Source organism: Glandiceps talaboti, chromosome 3 (genome assembly GCF_964340395.1).
Source record: "Glandiceps talaboti chromosome 3, keGlaTala1.1, whole genome shotgun sequence".
Classification (NCBI taxonomy): domain Eukaryota; kingdom Metazoa; phylum Hemichordata; class Enteropneusta; family Spengelidae; genus Glandiceps; species Glandiceps talaboti.
In genome coordinates this window covers 16571425-16592777 of record NC_135551.1, presented here as the reverse complement: position 1 = coordinate 16592777, position 21353 = coordinate 16571425, and the positions used below count along the sequence as shown (strand labels likewise).

The following is a 21353-nucleotide window of genomic DNA, read 5'->3' as shown; positions in this document are numbered from 1 at the left end:
AAGATGGCTGCCACTATTCTTGAAAGAAAGAAACACAATACAGTTCGCGTCTGCAAGATGGCTGCCACTATTCTTGAACGAAAGAAACACAGTTCGCGTCTACAAGATGGCTGCCACTATTCTTGAACGCAAGAAACACAATACAGTTCGCGTCTACAAGATGGCTGCCACTATTCTTGAACGAAAGAAGTAGAATAAAGTTCGTGTCTACAAGATGGCTGCCACTATTCTTGAACGAAAGAAGCAGAATCAACTAGTTCGCGTCTACAAATTGGCTGCCACTATTCTTGAACGAAAGAAGCAGAATCACGTTCGCGTCTACAAGATGGCTGCCACTATTCTTGAACGAAACTTGATAGGTAGGGACCGGACAGAATTTACGGCAGGGGGGTGGGGGGTTGGGAGAAATTGGGGGGGGGGTATGAAAAAAATGGGAGGCTTGAAGGGGGGGCATGAAAATGCTCATGGTTTGAAAGGGGGGGGCGCGAAATATTTTGTCATTGAAAAAATATATATGTTAGAAAATTTAGCATTGCATGAGATAGCACTTGATATCGCCTTTAATATATATTGAATGTCTACACTTTCATTTATGTATTAAAATGGAAGTGTGTACGTTTGTATGTACCTATTTAGTGAAGCATAAAAACACTACTCAAGATTAATTTGATACACCCTGAATTACTCTTATATACTATACTCCAAGTTGTTCACACACACACACTTACACACACACATATGTATACATACATACATACATACATACATACATACATACATACATTCTTACATACATACATACATACATACATACATACATACATACATACATACATACATACATACATACATACATACATACATACATACATACATACATTTTAGCACTGTGGGAACAGGTTCAGTGTGTAATTACCATCAAGGATACATATATATATATATATATATATATATATATATATATATATATATATATATATATATATATATATATATATATATGAAGTCAGTGGTTAGATTTGTCCATAGTACAGTGCTCGATATGTCTGCACGCAGAGCGGAGTATATATATATATATATATATATGTCTGATGATCGCAATATGCGTGAAACTCCGAGTTACACCCAAGAAAGAGTTCCAGTACTACCAAAACTATTACGCTCTGCCACTGCGGTATAGAGCACTGTCTTAGCAGATTGATACTCACCGAGTTATATATATATATATATATATATATATATATATATATATATATATATATATATATATATATATATATATATATATATATATGGTAATATACTAGCATATGACCTGGTTTAGAAAACTGTGAGTAATACTCATCTGATCACTATACAGTGTATTGAATACAATTCCGAATTTGCTGTTCCCATCATGAAGTCACAAATGCCTGACACTATAGGTTTAAATATGTATGGTTTTGGAACTGAAAGCATATTGATTACATCTAAGTATTCCACAACATTCTGAATTTCTTTGCACTTTCATGAAATCACAAATGTCTTACATTTACATGTGTATTGGTAATGCATTTGGTGTAGGAAAGTGAAAGCTGTATTTGTCAGACCTCAGTGTGCATAAAATCCTTCGTTTGCTAGCACTTCATGACATCACAAATGTCTGACATTAGATAGTTATTGTGTTATGAGTATAAATAGATATTAGAATACACGATGTAGGTTATGTGATGTCCTTAGATACTCCCCACAAATGTCCCCACTACAGTTTTTCACAAATCACGCATGTGAATGTGTGTTTACTCTGTGTCTGTGTTTCTGTGTACGGTATCAGTGAATGACAGTTAAAAAACCACCACATCAAATGCCTTGGTATTAAGTGATGACTACTTATGGTGTCTAGTTGGGAAATAAACAAGATTATACCACATGTGTATGATTACATGTATGGTCAAAATGTTTTATTTTGTTTTGTTTTCTAAAAAACTACTAAGTTGTTTGGGCTGAAATAGTAACATAATAATAGTACCAAAAGAAATATTACAGTTGTGCTACAGACAAAAAAAAAAATTGTACTCTTTTTAGTTCTTGTATGGGGCAGGATATTGTGCACTTTTTTTCTTTTCTTTTTTTTCTTTTTTTTTCTTGGGGGGGGGCATGAAATTGTTATACTTTTAAAAAGGGGGCTGTGAAATTTTGGTCACAGTGGATGGGGGGCCAGGAAAAAAACCAAGTCAGAGATAACTTCTCCCCAGCCCCCCCCCCCCCCCGTAAATTCTGTCCGGTCCCTTAGTACACCGCACGTAGAACAATAAGTTTAGTTCAGCAACTCCTACACTTGGTGAGAACACATATAGTTCCACAAAACTTCAGAAAGACGGCGTACACTCCTACAACATCAATTTATATTCAGACGAAATAATATTAGTAGTTCAGAATTTCTAGTTTAAATAAATGTCACGACACGAAAGAGAATAATTGAGCAATAGTTCACGGACTTCGACACAACACAATAGCACACGCTTTTAAAGTCACGCCCTTTATACTGTACCGACGGCGACACGTACACACAACACAGAATTTCCTAATAAGACAGTCTCCTGGACAAAGCGCTACCTCTTCTCAGTTCTGCAGTATAATTACACTTCTACAGTAACAACGTACGACAATTTCAGTTCTGCAGTATAATTACACTTCTACAGCAACAACGTATGACAATTTAATGCTTCAGAGTAGTAGTCTGAATACAGAAACACTCACGTTTACAGTTTTCTGGACGTTTCCTCTCCGTATGCACGGCGACGACAGAAACCACTGTGATAACCATAACCACAGTCACATATACCACTAATTCTGGAAATAGTTATATCTCCAAGGTTTGTTAGCCCGCACTGTAAGTAACTTCGGGTACCAAAAACACCCTGTACATCTATTGGCGGAGCTCAAGGACTTCTTGGACCAAACTCCGTTGACCATCCCAGCAATACAAAGGCAACGTGGATAAGTGGTTTGACTGCAATAGAGACACTTATGTACTGCTCTAAGGACTATTGTACAGTGACATGAAGACACAAATCAAACATAGAACTAAGTATTCATAAGATGTCTAAATCAAACAGGTGGCTATGTAGTAAAGCATAGGTGGACATCAGTCACAAGAAATGCATACATAATTAAAACCAGATTTAAACTGAATGCCTCCCGTAAGGGAATCACTAATTATGCAAATAACTCATTAAAATAAAAATAAACTATGGTAACAGGCTTTGTTTTTGGACAAGCGTTGTTTCTTAAGTTAATGTATGTGCCAAATTATGCGGAATTCGAAGAGTGCATGATACTGCTTAATTACTGAATATCGTTCATTATAAAAGTTGTAGCAACAAACTTCATAGGACAGGTGCGTATTATTATGGTTGATATATGTATCATATTATACGAAATTTGAAGCTTGCATTTTTAAGATACAACGTAGTTACCTAAAATCATTAATTATGCAAATATTTCACAAAAACTGTATGCTATAGCACCAAATTTTATAGAACGTACCTGCTTTGTTGTGGTTAACATTATGTACTAATTTGTATTGAAATGAAGTATTCAATCTTAAGATATAGCCTAATTACTGAAAATCATTAATTATGCAAATTATCCATTAACACTGTAAGGTACATCAACTGACTTTATAGGACATACACAATTTGTTATGGTTAATGTATGTACTGAATTGTATTGAAATTGAAGTATGCAGTCTTAAGATAAAGCCTAATTACCAAGAATTATTAATTATGCAAATTATTCATTAACACTGAAAGGTACATCAACCAGCTTTACAGGACATGTGCGATTGTTATTGTTAACATGTGTACTGAATTATATTGAAATTGAAGTATGCAGTCGTAAGATATAGCCTAATTACCAAGAATCATTAATTATGCAAATTATTCATTAACACTGAAAGGTACACCAACAAGCTTTACAGGACATATGTGATTGTTATGGTTAACGTGTGTACTGAATTATACTGGAATTGAAGTATGTATTCTTAAGATATAGCCTAATTACTGAAAATCATTAATTATGCAAATTATTCATTAAAACTGTACGGTGCATCAACAAACTTGATAGGACATATATGATCTCTTATGGTTAACGTATGTACTAAATTATGATGAATTTGAAGTATGTATTCTTAAGATATAGCCTAATTACCAAAAATAATTAATTATGCAAATTATTCATTAACGCTGTAAGATACATCAACGAATTTTATAGGACAAATGTATGTTGTTAAGTTGAACGAATATACTAAATTATATTGAAATTGAAGTATGCTGTCCTAAGATATTGCATAATTAGTTGATTTCATTAATATGCAAATTTCTCTCATTAAACATTAACAGATCTGTCTCAAAACCTAATCAGGTCTAGCTATTACCCTAAAAATTATAAATCCCAAATTTCAATACAATTGAGCCAGCCGATTTTTAGAAAATGATGACACAGACACACAGACAGACAGACAGACAGACAGACAGACAGACAGACAGACAGTCAGACAGACAGACAGACAGACAGACTGACACACAGACACACAGACACACCTTCCCCTTTTAATACCTCCCGTACCCTTACGGGAGGTAACTAGTACGAAAAACAAAGGTATGACATAGAGACAAAGTGAAGGCGCCATATATACCTCGGCTACACAATGAACAAAACCATGACCATATAATTGTCGCACTCGAACCCCGTGCGTGCTAGTCGAAATAGATCCGTTGACTTGAGTAAGTTATGGAGCGATCGGGTGATCGCTGCAAGTTCGAATTCTACGTCTCGCTCTCTTTTCAGATTAACCTTCACTTTTGTTTCGAATTAAAAATAGTCATACGAGACGACAGCAGTTTTGGTACGTCGGGGATAGAACTCTGGTTTTAAATTTATAAAGCCCAGTTTCTCGCTATACTACTCGCAGTTCGTATAGCATCTACCACCGTCACCTTTTATCGAAACAGACAGATGGCTACCCAGTGCAGCTTGCCGGGTCAGTGAGAACGGAGAAGACGGCTACGAAATAGCGGGAGTACGGAGTATTCTCTCCCCAAAGTTACATCATCCCAAGTGGGTCCCAAGGTTGAGTAACCCCCTTTTTTTACTAAATCTCTCTCAACATTAGGCCAATAGAATACAAAATACACTAAGGCTTACGTTTCAGGGTTGTATTCCATGTTTGGGAATAGTGGGATATATACCCCATGTGACTTTTCTACATGATTGTCTGAAGATTACGTGTAGCCAACTTCCAATGGTACTCCCAGTCTCCACCACGAATCGTTACTGTAGGAAACATCAGAAAACAACCTAACGCTAAATACTTGGCATGTGATAATATCCAACCGCCACAGTATAAACACTCGAGTGTACGTTGTTATCAACTACTGAGCTTTTAACTTGTTAAACCATGAACTGTCTATCAACCCATGCCGGATTGGCCTTGAATTATATAGCTGAGATGAAATTACCTTTAACTAATTTTGAAAGGAAATATATTGTTAAATTTGGAAACAGTAATATTGCGTGCAAGGGGCAGTACTATTTCCACACAACAATCAATCCATATGCATCAGTACTTCAAGTTGTTATTATGATAAACTCATATTGTTAACTTTGTAGCTGTGTAGTAGTGACTGATTTATCAGAAAAAAAGATTTGTTTGCTTTGTGTGTGCTTTCTTTAAAGTTTTTTATTTGCATAACGTTAGATGAGGGCCGGAGTGGTAAAAATACACTCAATACTGTTTAGATGCCTTTATAAAATTTGGTATTTTTATTAATATTATGTTTCTATGAGACCTTATTCATAATGATCAAAATTGTAAAACAATAAAAGTAATAGATTATTAGTCTTTCATCTGAAATGTAACTTACTTTGTCCACAACATGTCCGCAAAATATAATTACTCACCTAGTTTAGAGTAGTAACGAAAATAGTTTAGTTTTAATCATATGATATAATAATCGGAACAAAGATAGGAAGAGCAAAGTATCTTATACTGACAAGACATTGCTACTACGTTCAAAGGTTCTTTATCTGCCTATGTCTTTGTTTATATCTGTCTGCTTCTATCACAATCCATGACGGTTAACTTAATATGCCCGTCTAAAACCCTGAAGTGTCACAATATACAGTAGCATTTGTTATTTACAGGTCTATGCCTTAGGTTTAAACTTTTACTGTAATCATAATCAATGTGAAAAATAATAAACCATAGATTTTGTATTAACATATAAGTAGGTAATATGACTTTGATAATAAAGATGTACTGTTTACATCTAATCTAAATATATAATGCAATTCTACAAGTAGAATTGTATGTCATGACATATACATATATATCTCAATAGGAAATCTATATGCTAATTGCTAACATTAGTAAAACATATCATTCATGAAACGATAGTGGATTTATAGTATTAATGACAGGGTTACGATATAATAACACGCTATGTACGGGATGATAGATGCCGCTTTAAATACATAAATATAATTATCACGCGAAATTCTAATTAAATTTGATGTCAAGTGTTATCATCTTTCAGCAAATATTTTGTTAACTACGTAATGGGCAGATCTAAGATAAGGCCAAGAAAAATAGTTCACATCCTAGATTAAATACAAAAATAATTTGGAGAGGCGTTTATATAAACTTCTGCTTCAGTGGAATATATACATAAGAAATTTAACAAAAATAAAATAAAAATACGAAATATAAGACAAAGCGTTTAATCCACTTTACATGAACATTGTATGTTGAACAAATGTGTTCTCATAAACCATACTCCCCTTTCTCTGTACCTTATAAACGGTATACTTGCATTTGTAGACTCGTTATGTGACCACAATCTATCTGAATTCAGCGACCCGCTTGCCCATGATCAAGTGCGCCATCAGCGGTGAGGCTGGGTCATCGAGAGAAGTGTATTTGTAGTAGACTAAGTGTACTCATATTTATGTTAGTAGAAATATTTCCTCTGAAAGTTAACAATTGTAGAAAAATACCGTTTCGTCTCTGTATTCTATTAGATGTGAGCGTTTATGGATTTTCCGCATAAAGTTATCATTTAAATTTGAGAAACTTTGAACATGATAGTGTCTAATAAACACCCAAAGATTAGTCTCTAGGGACAAGAGAATTAGCACAATTTATTTGTGAAATGACAGAAGATCGTTCCAAGTGCACTGTTGTCACAGTTTGATCCCCTTTTTTAAAAAAAGTAAATAATAATTTTACAGTTTTTACGAAATATATTAAGATCTCTATGTCGTGCGCCATCTCAGGTGGTGTCTGGAAATCAGAAGCAAATCATTCCAATTTGTTTGTTTAATAACAGTACATTTGACAATTTATAAGTTCATGATAATGGCTAAAAGAGGTTAACAATGTGATTGTGATTGATTGTTTTCGGTGTTGACATTCAATTGGATTGCCATAAATGTGGAGTAGCCAATAAACAAAACCCTGACCATAGTGTATTAACTCTTCTTGTACGTTGTCAACTATATGAGCTTTAACTTGCTAAGCCATGAATTGTCTATCTTCCCATGCCGCATTGTCCTTGAATTATATAGCTGAGATGTAACTAAGCTCAACAAATTTTGCAAGGAAATCTATTTTTAAATTTTGAAACAGTGATATTGCGTACAACGTGCAGTACTATTTCCACACATCAATCATTCCATTTTCATCCGTACTTCAAGTACACCTAATTAATAATGACCAAAACTGTAAAACAATAAAAGTAATACATTATTAGTGTTTCATCTGTAATGTAAGTAATTTCATTCACAATATGTCCCGCAAAATGTAATAATTTCTCACCTAGTTTAGATTAGGAACTGAAATAGTTAAGTTTTTTAATCATGTGATATAATAATTGCAACAGAGGTATACGTAGATATCTATATTGTTTGTCTATCACACTCTATGTTTTGTTTAGATTTAACAATACTTTCTGTCTAAATGTAAGTTCAGCAATACTTACCATGCACATCGACACAAAATATACATTTCTATCATATATCCCTATAATACTAATCTCTCTCTCTCTCTCTCTCTCTCTCTCTCTCTCTCTCTCTCTCTCTCTCTCTCTCTCTCTCTCTCTCTCTCTCTCTCTCTCTCTCTCTCTCTCTCTCTCTCTCTCTCTCTCTCTCTCTCATCTGTGTTACGCGTGGTGTTGAACTCATTTCCTATATACAGAGCTACGTGGTAAGTATGCATGTAATTATTATGGTATATTCTATATATGTTTCATCAATTATGTCATATTTGAAGTTTCGTCGTTTTGTCTCAGTAGTGTTCTTGGTGTTCTAATCCTGGCAACATTTTGCTTTCACTATAAAACATAATAAAATATAACATAATATAACAGAATATCTATATATATTTGCTAACATTAACATTCATGAAATGATAGTGGATTTATAGTATCAATAATATAGGGTTATGATATGATAACTCGCTTTTAAATACATAAATATAATCATCACGCTAAATTCTCATTACATTTGATGTCAAGTGTTATCATTTTTTATTAACTACGCACATCCTAGATTAAATACAAAAATAATTTTGAGAGGCGTTTATATAAACTTAGACACCCTGCTCCAGTGGAATATATACATAAGAAATTTAACAAAAATAAAAATACGAAATATTAGACAGAGCGTTTAATTCACTTTACATGAACATTGTATGTTGAACTATATGCGTTATCATAAACCATACTACTCCCGTTTCTCTGTACCTTATAAACGGTATACTTGCATTTGTAGACTCGTTATGTGACCACAATCTATCTGAATTCAGCGACGCACTTGCCCATGATCACGTGCGCCATCAACGGTGAGGCTGGGTCATCGAGAGAAGTGTATTTGTAGTAGACTAAGTGTTCTCATATTTATGTTAGTAGAAATATTTCCTCTGAAAGTTAATACACAACTATAGAAAAATACCGTTTCGTCTCTGTTTACTATTAAATTTGTGCTGTTCTTTTATTATGGAGTGGGGGTGGGGATCATTTCCCACGTAAAGAGTTTATTAAACACCTAAAGCTTAGGCTCTAGTGACAAGATAATTATCACGATTTTGTTAAATTTGAGAAGATCGTTCGAAATTCACTGTTGACACAGTTTGAGATTTCCTCTTTAAATTTGTTTAATATTTTTACGGTTTTTAAAAATAATGTTCGTGTAACTCATTAACTTTGTAGATGTGTATTAATGATGGTAATTTATCAGAAAAAACAAGAACTTTATTTACAGGCGTGTGCCTTAGGTTTAAGCTTTTAATCATAATCAATATGTAATAAATAATGAGATGTACTGTTTACATATCCCAATATCTAATATAAATATATAATTCAATTCTATAAGTAAAATATTATTTGATGACATTTAATATATATCTCAGAAAATCTATATAGTATTAATGATAGATTTATGATATAATAACACGATATGTACGGGCTGATAGATGACGCTTTAAATATAGAAATATAATCATCACGCGAAATTCTCATTACATTTGATGTCAAGTATTATCATTTTTTATCTGTTAACTACGACATGGGAAGATTTACAATATGGCCAAGAAAAATATTTCACATCCTAGATTAAATCACAGACAAGTAACACACTCGTCTGTGATTAAATACAAAAATAATGAAGAGAGGCGTTAATTAAATATATATATACATAATAAATTTAAATTTAACAACAAATAAAAATACGACATAAAAGACAAAACTTTTAATTAACTATACATGGACATTGTGTGTTGATCAAATGTCTGTGCTCATAAAATTCTACTTCCGTTTGTCTGTATCTCTAAACTGTGTATGTGCATTTGTAGACTCGTTATTACCACGTGCTCAGACTTCAGCGACCCGCATGGCCATGAAGTGCGCCATCAGCGGTGAGGCTGGGTCATCGATAAGTGTATTTGTCGTTAGTGTACTCTTATTTATGTTAGTAGAAATAATTTGCTCTGACAATTAGTACACAACAACAAAAATACCGTTTCGTCTCTGTTTTCTATTAAATGTGAGCATTTATGGATTTTCCGCGTAAAGTTATCATTTAAATTTGAGAAACTTTGGACAAGCTAGTGTCTAATAAACACCCAAAGATTAGTCTCTAGGGACAAGAGAATTATCACAATTTATTTGTGAAATGACAGAACATCGTTCAAAGTGCACCGTTGTCACATTTTGAGATCTCCTCTCTTTAAAAAGTAAATAATGATTTTACAGTTTTACGAAATACATGAGATCGCCAATCTCTATGTCGTGCGCCATCTCAGGCGGTATCTGGAAATAAGAAGCAAATCATTCCAATTTGTTTGTCTAATAACAGTACATTTGACAATTTATAACTTTATGATAATGACTAAAAGAATTTAACAATGTGATTGTGATTGATTGATTTCGTTATTGACATTCAAATGGATTGCCATAAATGTGGAGTAGCCAATAAACAAAACCATGGCCATAGTATATAAACTCTCCATGTACGTTGTCAACTATATGAGCTTTAACTTGCTAAGCCATGAACTGTCTATCTTCCCATGCCGGATTGTCCTTGAAAATTATATAGCTGACATGTAACTACGCTCAACTAATTTTGCAAGCAATTCTATTGTTGAATTTGAAACAGTGATATTGCGTACATGGTGCAGTACTATTTCCACACAACAATCTTTCCATTTGCATCCATACTTCAAGTTGTTATTATGGTAAACTCATTAACTTATAGATGTGTAGCAATGACAGTGATTATCAGAAGAAAGTTTTATTTGCTTTATATGATTTCTTTACAGTTCTTTTATTTGCATATTATAACGTTAGATGAGGGCAGGAGTGGTAAAATTACACTCAGTACTTTTTAGATGTCTTTAGTACAAAATTTGTTATTTTAATATTATGTTTCTATGAGGCCTAATTCATAATGAGCAAAACTGCAAAAGAATGAAAGTAATAAATTATTAGTATTTCTTCAGTAATGTGACTTACTTTGTTCACAATATGTCCCCGAAATTTCATAAATACTCACCAGGTTTAGATTAGGAACTAAAATAGTTAAATCATGTGATATAATAATTGTAACAATGGTAAGAAAAGCAATGTATCTTGTGTAATACTGACAGACATTGCTATGTCTTTCTTTATATCTGTCTGTTTTTATCACTGTCTATACGTTCCAAATTTAGATATATATATTGTTTATCTATCAAGCTATACGCCTTTTTTTACACTTTATACCTTCTTGTCTTAATGACTTGCAGCAATAGTTACCGTGCACATCGACACAGAATATATACTTTTATCCTAGAATCTTGAAATAGTTGTCCGCTTGTCACCTTTTTTAATAATCTCTCTCTCTCTCTCTCTCTCTCTCTCTCTCTCTCTCTCTCTCTCTCTCTCTCTCTCTCTCTCTCTCTCTCTCTCTCTCTCTCTCTCTCTCCCTCTCTCTCTCTCTCTCTCTCTCTCTCTCTCTCTCTCCACTTTTAGAATATATTGTGGTAAGTAGAGTTTATATGGCTAAAGACCGTCACAAATGGGTCTGAGATTATTACGTACTAAGGGAATGAATGCATTGCGGTGTCTTTGTGTGTGTACTCTTATGGTGGCTTATTAACTAATCATATACATCTGTTACGCATATTTTCATAATTTCTTTCTACCTAGATATTGTAGCATAACAATCGAAAATAATGTATGATGTCTCAATTTGGCGATTTCTGGAGTCTTTGTCCTCCCGGTTTTGATAGTTCCAAAACGTGCCATTTTTGATACTTAAATGATGACGTCATCACCACATTTGCATACAGAAAACAATTTCACTAGCATTCAAAAGAATATTATGTAGTGAAGGACTGGTGTTAATTTCATAGCGTTTGGGAGATGCTATCTTACCTTTTAACCATATCATTGTTTTATACGCAATCACAGACCGTAATGTACCCGAGTATGGCACTTGTCATCTCTGGCTGAATGCAAACTTGTGAAGAGCGCCCTCTAACAACTAAGATTAAACTAGTTTTAATACATTGTCTATTAGTATACAGAAAACTATAAATGCAATATTGACCAAATGTTTTCCATGGTCACATTTACAATTAAAATGGTCAGTAAGGCCTCCATTACATAAAACACAACACTCAATATTTTCATACATATACCTAAGGACTTTCAAAACTCTGCCATGGAGACCATATACTAAATTAGTCTGTGTCAAAGATATATTTATATGTAACTCTGTCAAATGCTTCAGAAAAATCTATAAAGATACAATACATTCTTCCCTTTCTTTGTGATAAGTAGTTTTGCACTATTGACTGTAAGGTGAAAGTGTTGTCCATGGTGTTATAACCCATTTATATGTCAATAGGACCAAATGATCATTAATTATTTTGGCAAATATCTTACTCATAGAAGACAATAATGACATACCTAGAAAATTATTAACATCGTCGTATACGTAAACACCTCTTTTGTGAGTAATCTACCCTTTCCCCAATTCCTAGGAAAAATGCCTGTTGCTAAAATCAAATTGAATAAATCACATAGACCTTAATTTAGAGTATCACCACCATTTTTGAACATTTCATTGACCAGACCGACTGGACCGGGTGACTTATCATTTTTAACTCTCTGATGCATTTACTAATTTCAGCAATTGTTATTTTACTGTTGATCTCGAGTGGAGTATTCAATTCACAAAGTTTGCAATTCTCATCTTGTACAGCTAAGTCATGCGAAATTTGTCTGTCATAAGTGAGATGTACAATTTCAGAAGAAGCATTCAAAAGCTGTTTGAAATAATTGAACCGATTTTTTTGGACTCAATACATCATAACCTGCCAACTTTGATTTCTTTGATAATTTTCCAAAACTTACAGGGGTCATTGACATATTCCGTTAATGTATTACGTTTGTTCAATTTGTAAGCTTTAGATTTTGTTTCACATAACTGTTTAAATTTATTGCGAGCCTCAGTGTAATTTCTGAAATCCCTTTCTGTGTTTGCAACACACGTACGGTACTTGAATAATTCAAATTTATCTTTCCTTTCAAGACCGCATTTCTTATCCCACCAAGGTTTGTTGATGCCATTTTCTACTACCAGTTTGTGTATGTTTACAATGTAATTTCATGCCAGCCCGGCTCTCAGAATGATACTACTCAGAGTAGTTACTACTTTCTCTACATCAAACGTCTGAATGGAATTACAAATTAAAAGACTGAATAACTTTGATGGAAAATGTCATCTTGTAATTTATGCTTAAAGTCATTCAATAAACTTGACACCCACCTACATTTATCCCATTGATTCAACTCTGTAGTCATACTATTATTTCAAACAATATCAACAGGTTTACTGTAAAGAAAAACAAACTGTACATTTAACCAGAAAATGATTTGAAATGTCTAAAGTATCTAGTACCTTGAAATCACTTACGAATTCAAACAATGGTGTAATAAGTATTACACCATGAACGTCTCTAGATCGTCTCATGTCAAAATTATCCATTTCATAGTCAGGTCGATATACCGTACAGTCAAACTCCCAACTCTAGAATTAAAGTCTCCTAACCAAATAAAGTCACACTCCCCATAACGTGAATTAATTTCAATGATAAAATCTTCGACTATCGTAATGTCATTTGGTTCTCCCTATCTTACTAATTAACTTGAAACCTATGTATTTGTGGAAGTCTCCCTTTTTGGGTACACATTCGAATGTTTTTGTTGATAAAATCTGCCTGGTTTCTGGAAAGTTTATGATTTGGTAGACAAAACTGTTCTGGTTCACTCACAAATGGGAGTTGAACACCTTCAGTTATCCAGTTTATAATATGTTTTGGTGCACCAATTTTAATCCTTTCGTCTGTATGTCTTCCTTCCTAGTGAAGCAGCCTGGAATTTGTTTTTCATGACTCTGAAATGCCATTCTGCTGACCATTAGGTCCTATCTGATGTTGTCTTTTTGTTTGAATATTTCCGTTTGTGAAGTGAGTGACTGTATCTTGTCTTTGACCACTACAGGGATCCCAAGTAAGAGTATGAAGTAACGTGACCTAGGGTCACATGAGTACGCCCTCTGTGTTACGTGACTACAAAATTTGGATCTTGATGTTGCGCATTTAAAAATATTTGTAGTGATATGTAAAAGTAACTGATACTAGTATATGGGTATTGATGTATAACTACTGTATTACGTATATATTTAACTAATCATCCAAGGCAGAGCAAACTCGTGACAAGGGATAGCGCAGGGATAGCGATGACCTCCTATCACATTGCTTACACATTTTAGCCTTTTGATCGATTTCGAATGAAAGCAATTGCATTTGTTTACATTTTGAAGCCTCGTTCATGACCATGTTGTGATTATGAACTAACAGTTACTTACATTTTTATTTTTTTTAAATGAATTGTTGCATGACTAGTACTTTCATTCAGTAAGCAACGATCGCACAATGTCACACAAGCTCAATAAACGAACTTTATTCGTTTAGGGGAGGGGGTGTGGCGTCAAGGTGATTGCTGAACTTCATTAATTTTTCGCACTTCTAGCTACATTTCGAAAATTTTCACGCCTTCAATGATAACAGGTTCTGTATTTACTACTGAGATGTTGATATGTTGATTGAAAATTTAAATCTAATGTGAGGTACAGCGCTCGAAGTGGTGTTACCGCTACAATTTTCCACGTGGTTTACACCATATATAAATGTGTCGATGTCGCACTTGCTAAGGTTCGTTTAGAGGGAGGGGGTTTTATACTAAACGAACTAATTATGAGTTCGTTTATTGAGATTGTGCAACTGTTGCTAAGGAACGTGGTGAACAGGCGTTGGCGGCCACCATTTAGAATTATCAGGAGTTTCAAAACGAGGTTAACCTTGTTTTAATTATTGGCACTGTACTCACTCCGTATATAAAGCAATTATGTATCTATGTAAAATAATGTGATATTTATTCCTCTTGAGGGTCATTGGCCCAAATCGCATATTTACAAATACAAGCAAAATAGAAATGGTTTACAGCATACACAGAGAGGGTTTGTTTCACAGAAAAAATTAAGTTGACTATTGCTGAATGCTCATAGAATAACATGAGAGAATGGAAAGTCAATCTCAATAACTGTCGACATACGTGTTTTGAAAAAAAAATAAACAAACAAAAAACCGTCTTCATCACCTTTACACATACTGCAGTGACCCGCCTTCCTCAACTGCCAGTCCATGACCAGAACTCCTCAAACCGGCAAACGCCCTATGACATTTATGATCCATACTTAAAGACCAAATAGCCTTCGCGTATAAATGTCAACTTAACATTCCCTGGTGATGCTGTCGATTGCAACATTCAGATCGTCACTATGCCTAGCTACTCTTGTTATGACATTTACAAACTATTGTTGAAAGTGTGTTTAATTAATAAAAATGAATATCAACCACAATCGCCCAAACACATGCATCTATCGTTGTCGACTTAACACCAAGGAATGTCTTACAATATTTTAAGTTGTATTCTTTCACTGAACTGATACTGATTTATAATCCCAAATTTTGGAACCATACTTCATCACTGGTAAAAATAATTGTATCGGAAAACTTAAAAATAATATTTGTACGGCAAAGCACTAGTACTACAGATTATATGAAAGGTACTTCCATGGCGTTCCTGGCTTGATTTCCAATAGCGTTGACACTAGTACTGCTTTGCTCCAAATGTTTCCGTTTGGAAGTATTGGACCAAGATATTTGTAGTAACTAAAAGTTTCCGTTCATTCACCTTTGAATACACAATTTATGGATTGCGTCACAATTTAACCACTTCCATATAAAATGATTTTATTTTAGTCATGTTTATAGACTATTTCGAAATGACTCTAATACTGCAAACTACCGTTGTAAACCAATTGGTGAATCATTAAATATGATTGTATGACTCAAAGCAAAGTCTATACAACAATAAATTATAATTTACAGAATCGAAAGCCTTACTAAAGTCGACTAAAAAGATAGTAAAAATGAATGTTTGGGTTACAGAGGTACTTTTTCACTATCAGATATATTATATTGTTGCTTTAGAGTATAAGAGGTCTACAACAATAAATATTATTCTATATACCGATTATATTATACACCTTGTGATCGAAAGGTCAGCAGTCATACTGTCACGATCTAGAAATATCGTATCTGGAATTTTGTCATTTTTACCAAAATTACTACCTACTTACAAACAGGGGCTAACAACAACGTTGTCTACTGATATATTGATTTTTCTACTAATTTTGGATTGATTGCCATTATCTTGGTAACTAACAATTCAAGTGTTTTGATGTCAAGTGTTTTGATTAAACAACATAGATTAGTACTGGTAAACAAGGTAACTTGTTGATTATTGAATTTAGATTAATGACTATTTTCCAATGTCGTGATCAACATGAATCTTACACGTGGAAAATTTACATGTGACATGATCTTAAATTACAATCTTAAGTATTCAGTGGAAAGTTCACGTCTTCTAGAACAATGACTCTAGGTGAGAGATCATTTATTTGTAACAAATTACATTTATAATATGACATCACTATAATTTGAAGGTGACAGCTAGAACTACAAATGTATATGTTAGGCATATGGAGAAATAAAGACAGTTTAGATTTTTATTTGCAGTTCGGTGTCTGTCTGAGGGTAATGAGCGTACGTATTAGTGATTATACCTGTGTGGCTAATTCCCTAACTTAGACAAACTTTTTAGATTCTATCTGTTACTCTAAAAAGATGGTCAGATTAGAGAATCGTTTACGTTCTGCCGATCTGCCTATAATAACACAACTTAGACACCAAAACGTAACATTACGTAGCCTAGATCATAATGATACTTTTAAATGACAACATGGCGGTGGTGTAACACTAGTTCGTAACATTGGTTAAAAAGAAACCAAGTGCAAATGATAGATGGATTCATCATCGAAAACAAAACAGACGGTAAGTTTACCACTCAGTTTCGAGTTTGAGTGACTTTTTAAAAACTTAGAGATAGATCGATTTTCTTGATACAGTGACGTAGTTGTTCAAGTACACAATATATTACTATTGACTCTGATTGTGCTTGCAATTGGGGGTAAAGTAGTCCGTGAAGGTAAAAAAGGAATTGATTCGATGTACGACGACAAACGATGTACCGTTTTAAATTTGCCTTAAATTTATGTCTATAGTATATTACACGTATTGCCTGGGTACAGAACTACATGATTTGATAGGGCCCAATATTTGAAGTCATGTTGGCTAATTGAAAGGCAGACCTTCGGATGTTGTTAAAATTATCATTGGTGCTTGCTTGAATTGATCGCGATAAGTTGTCTATAATGCAATTGTCAAGAGCAATCGGTACATGTATAGCGATTTCTTTTTTATGTCGAAGATGAACTTATGAAGTTGAAGTTTACGATGTCTATATATTTCAAAAATTTTAGATTGATTAAAAGGAGGAGTAGAATGGTCATGACAGTTGGAGAGAGGTCTGAGTCGAACAATCTTCTTTTGTAAACAGAAAAGTGGATGAAGAGCAGTTGAATATCGGCAGTTTCTCCAGCTTTCAACAAAGTAACTAAGGTGGGAAACAATGAGAAACAATGGACGAACGTGATCGCTCTTATCAAAATCGAAACAAGTCCAGGTTAGCTCTCACAGAAGTTGACTTAATAACAGTTGTCGGTATGAACATACCAAATACACATAGTTGATGCAACGAACACCCGTTTTGTAAAAAAAAAAAAAAAAAAAAAAAAAAACAACCAGAAGTTTAATTCACTACGAAGTGTAGGCATACATGTGAATCTTGGAGTCGTACTAATATTTTAATGCTCGGAAGATGTCTGCCTCGATATGCTGCCAAACTTAGGATTTACACCCCCCCTCCCCCAAGAACTGTGATAGACCTAGCTCTAAGGTCCTTCATGTTCCTCTTTTCTCAGTTACAGAATTATCGTCATTTCACTCATACACCTCCATTCTCAACTCTCCAAACACAGATTAACTGTTTACAAACTAATTATTATGAAAACCTTGGTTACTCCAGGTCAAGCAAAATTGCTGGCGATCATTGTACAACATAGTGTCTCCATACCCACTCACTCACTCCCTCACTCACTCACTCACTCACTCACTCGCTCACGTTGTATGTTTACTAATCGTTGATCCTATTTCGTTAACTAATTGTTGGTCCGACGAAATGTGCCTGGAACAGACCTCCGAGTCTGGCCAATGAACCCAGCACTTATATAGGGAAATGTTAATTTGCATATGAATAGCTCTAGCTAAAAATAACTATAAAACTGTTAGAAATTGACGACATTTCACTTCGCGGTTCGAATTTGTGGTTGAAACCATCTATAGCTATCAGTCATAACAAAAGGTTGTTTGACCTGTAAAATATCACGCACGCCGGGTCTGGCCATGGATCGTTATCCAATCAGATTATATAAAATTGCCGACGTCAAATCTAAGGGTCGAGAAATTTTACTACTCTAATATTAAACTCGTATTCGAAATCGCTATACTAACACATGGGAAAGTAAACTAGGTTGCTAAAAAGGGTCACATCGGACCGATAAAAATGCGCCTGTTTGTTCGTTGCTCTAAACCATAGACATGTAGGGTCTATGTCTAAACTCAAGTGAAACTATGTCTAGACTACACAATAACAATATTCTATGGCGTGCTTTATGAAATGCGACGTACGCTATCAACAGTAATGTAAACAATCGAAATACGTACTAAGTCATGTACGGGGCGTTTCGTTGCGTTGCCCCTCAGAGACTTTGAAGTTCCATTCAAAAGTCACAAGTAATACCCGGAAGGAGTTTACAAATTTCCAAAAAGGGGGTTCGTAGGTTTTTGTGCAGCTGGGGAATAAAATATAATTCGCAAAAAAAATATTCTAACTCATACAACTGGAAAATTTCCAACGGTAGGCCGAGTTCAAAAGTTCATGTGAATGTTCGATGTAAATAACTCAAAATGTCAATAAAGTCTCAATAAAGTCAATAATCTTGACGTGGAATACAATTCTGCACATTGTCTGGTATAGTCTTTCCTTTTCTTCTCGAAACGCGTGTCCATGTCCGTCTATTCTGAAGGCACTTAGTTCCGGCTCACACTTGGCTGACCGTTTTGTCCCAAAGCGAAGAATTTCATCTCCATGATATGGCCTAATAAAAAACTGGCGTGGTTCCGATTACGCTCAATTTAAAAATAGTTAGGTTATGTAGATTTGCTATTTTATTTCTTCCTATAGCTATCAGATGTACAGCCATTTCATATTAGAAGAACAGTTTTAATTTATCTTTTTAAGTTGATATACGTCAGTTTTCGTATCACGTGAGAGTTCACAATTGTTGCAATTTTATTATTGATTTCTCTAATTTGTAAAAAAAATTAAGGGACGGCAGTGAAAAGCTAAGGGTAGCTATAAGGTAATCGGAACCAAACAGTTATTTTCTTGGGCTTAACCGAAGGCACACGTCTGACACGTGTCTTCGAGGTAACAAGTCAATGGGGGTATCCCTTCATTCCGCTGAGGTTTCGTCGTTAACGTTACGGTACACGGTTTCTTCTTCAAGCCTCGCCGTATAATCCTATGAAGAAAATTAATGTTACAGTAGCTTTTTAGATTATATTCTATTCTAAATACGCTGGCCTTCTCAGGTGCAGCCAACGAGTCATTTTTTCTGAAATTATTACAGAAAGTTAAAACATAGCTAATAAACACTTTTTACCTAATATTACATTTGATTCAAGATTGAAGGGTAAGTGAAAGCAGTTCGTATCTGCTCTCCCACTGCGATATTACACTACCTGTCCTCCCGCCAGATTTGCCCGCCCACTGCCCGCTCATGCTCCCCGCAATTTACGCCAAGGTTTCCCCTCTCTCCCTCTACCAGACATATGGCCTCTGTCCACTATTCGTTGAAGCCCTAATGTTAAATTTACTCAGGATGCTATTTGATATACTCACAACAAAACAGTTTCTCCTTCTAATATATACATGATATACGTAATGACAGTTGTCAGTTGACATATTAGATTGTGCTGCAATCTCAATGCACTGCCTCGCTACTGTCGATTAATAAAGCTTATTGTATTACACATTTAATGTATACTATAAGAGCTTATTAATGTGTGAATATTGTAAAAAAAAAAAAAAAAAAAACATTGTGAAATTTGTTGACTATTAAACTTCCCGAAAAAAAATATCGAAAACTGCCCGCTTTGCCCACTGCCTTCCCCATTCCCCATATCTTACAGCTGAAATATATGTTGCCCGCTGAAATACCGGGCCATTTTCCCCTCCCTCCAGCCAAGCTTGGAAATTGCCCGCCCACTGAAAAATCGTGTACGAACAGCTTTTTGCACGAACAACGTACTTCGCTGGCTGCATCTGCGTTCTTCTTCAAACCTCGAATAATTATATCTACGTCTCTCCAAACCTCGCCGCATCTGAGAGGTTTCTCTTCAAATCTCACCATCTAATTATTTCAGTTCGCTGCCGTTTCTCTTCAAACCTCGCCGAATAATTAAGCTTATACCTCAGTCTGCTGGGGGAGGTTTTCTCAGCTCCAAACCTCGCCTAGCCATGTGGTGAGTTTTCTTCAAACTTCACCATATAATTATAACAAATTCAGTTCACTGGCTTCTCTCTCCAAACCTAGTCGTATATAATTATAGTGCAGTTCGCTGTGTTTTCTTCACCTAGCGATCGACATATAATTATATCTCAATCCTCTGACGGGTGACGAATAATGAGACTGAGTTCTCAAATATTTCATAAGCGTGACGTTGATTGCCCTTCGATTATTTTGTTTGGGGTTCTGCGCATGTGTGCGCATCCTCAGTGGTTTTATGTCCAAAAGAGCATTTCCGTCGTGCTGTAAACTAACATCCAAGCTTAAATGCAGCCGGACCCGACAACAACCACCATTTTTAGTCAACATCTCCGCTACGAACATTCGTACGATCTGACAACCGAGGGTACGGAGTTTCATGAAGACGACAGAATTGTTGAAGTACGTAGCTAGCTACGTCTCGTGTGCAGTCTGTCGCGAAGTCTATGCTTTTGACAACGCACGACGCAGAAAACACGTACGATGACAAGAGCTGAGATTGCAGGCGACTGGTGGTGGAGCTTCACGTCATAGCGAGGGGCGCAGAGCACTGTTTCTAAAGTACAGTTTGACCTTGTCGCTTAGTTCCTGCCTAGGTGACAAAAATGTGTGCTTGGCTGCATGTGCGCTGTGAC

The 21353-nt window shown here is 34.9% G+C and overlaps 1 long non-coding RNA gene across 1 annotated transcript; it reads right to left on the bottom strand.

Moving 5' to 3' along the window:
• Positions 1–19490: 19490 nt before the first annotated feature.
• LOC144433438 (uncharacterized) lies at positions 19491–20912 on the bottom strand. Its single transcript, XR_013480766.1, has 2 exons — positions 20482–20912; positions 19491–19692 (listed from the first exon to the last, which is right to left on the bottom strand). It is a non-coding gene; the product is annotated as an uncharacterized LOC144433438 (long non-coding RNA).
• Between the last annotated feature and the right edge of the window lie 441 nt (positions 20913–21353).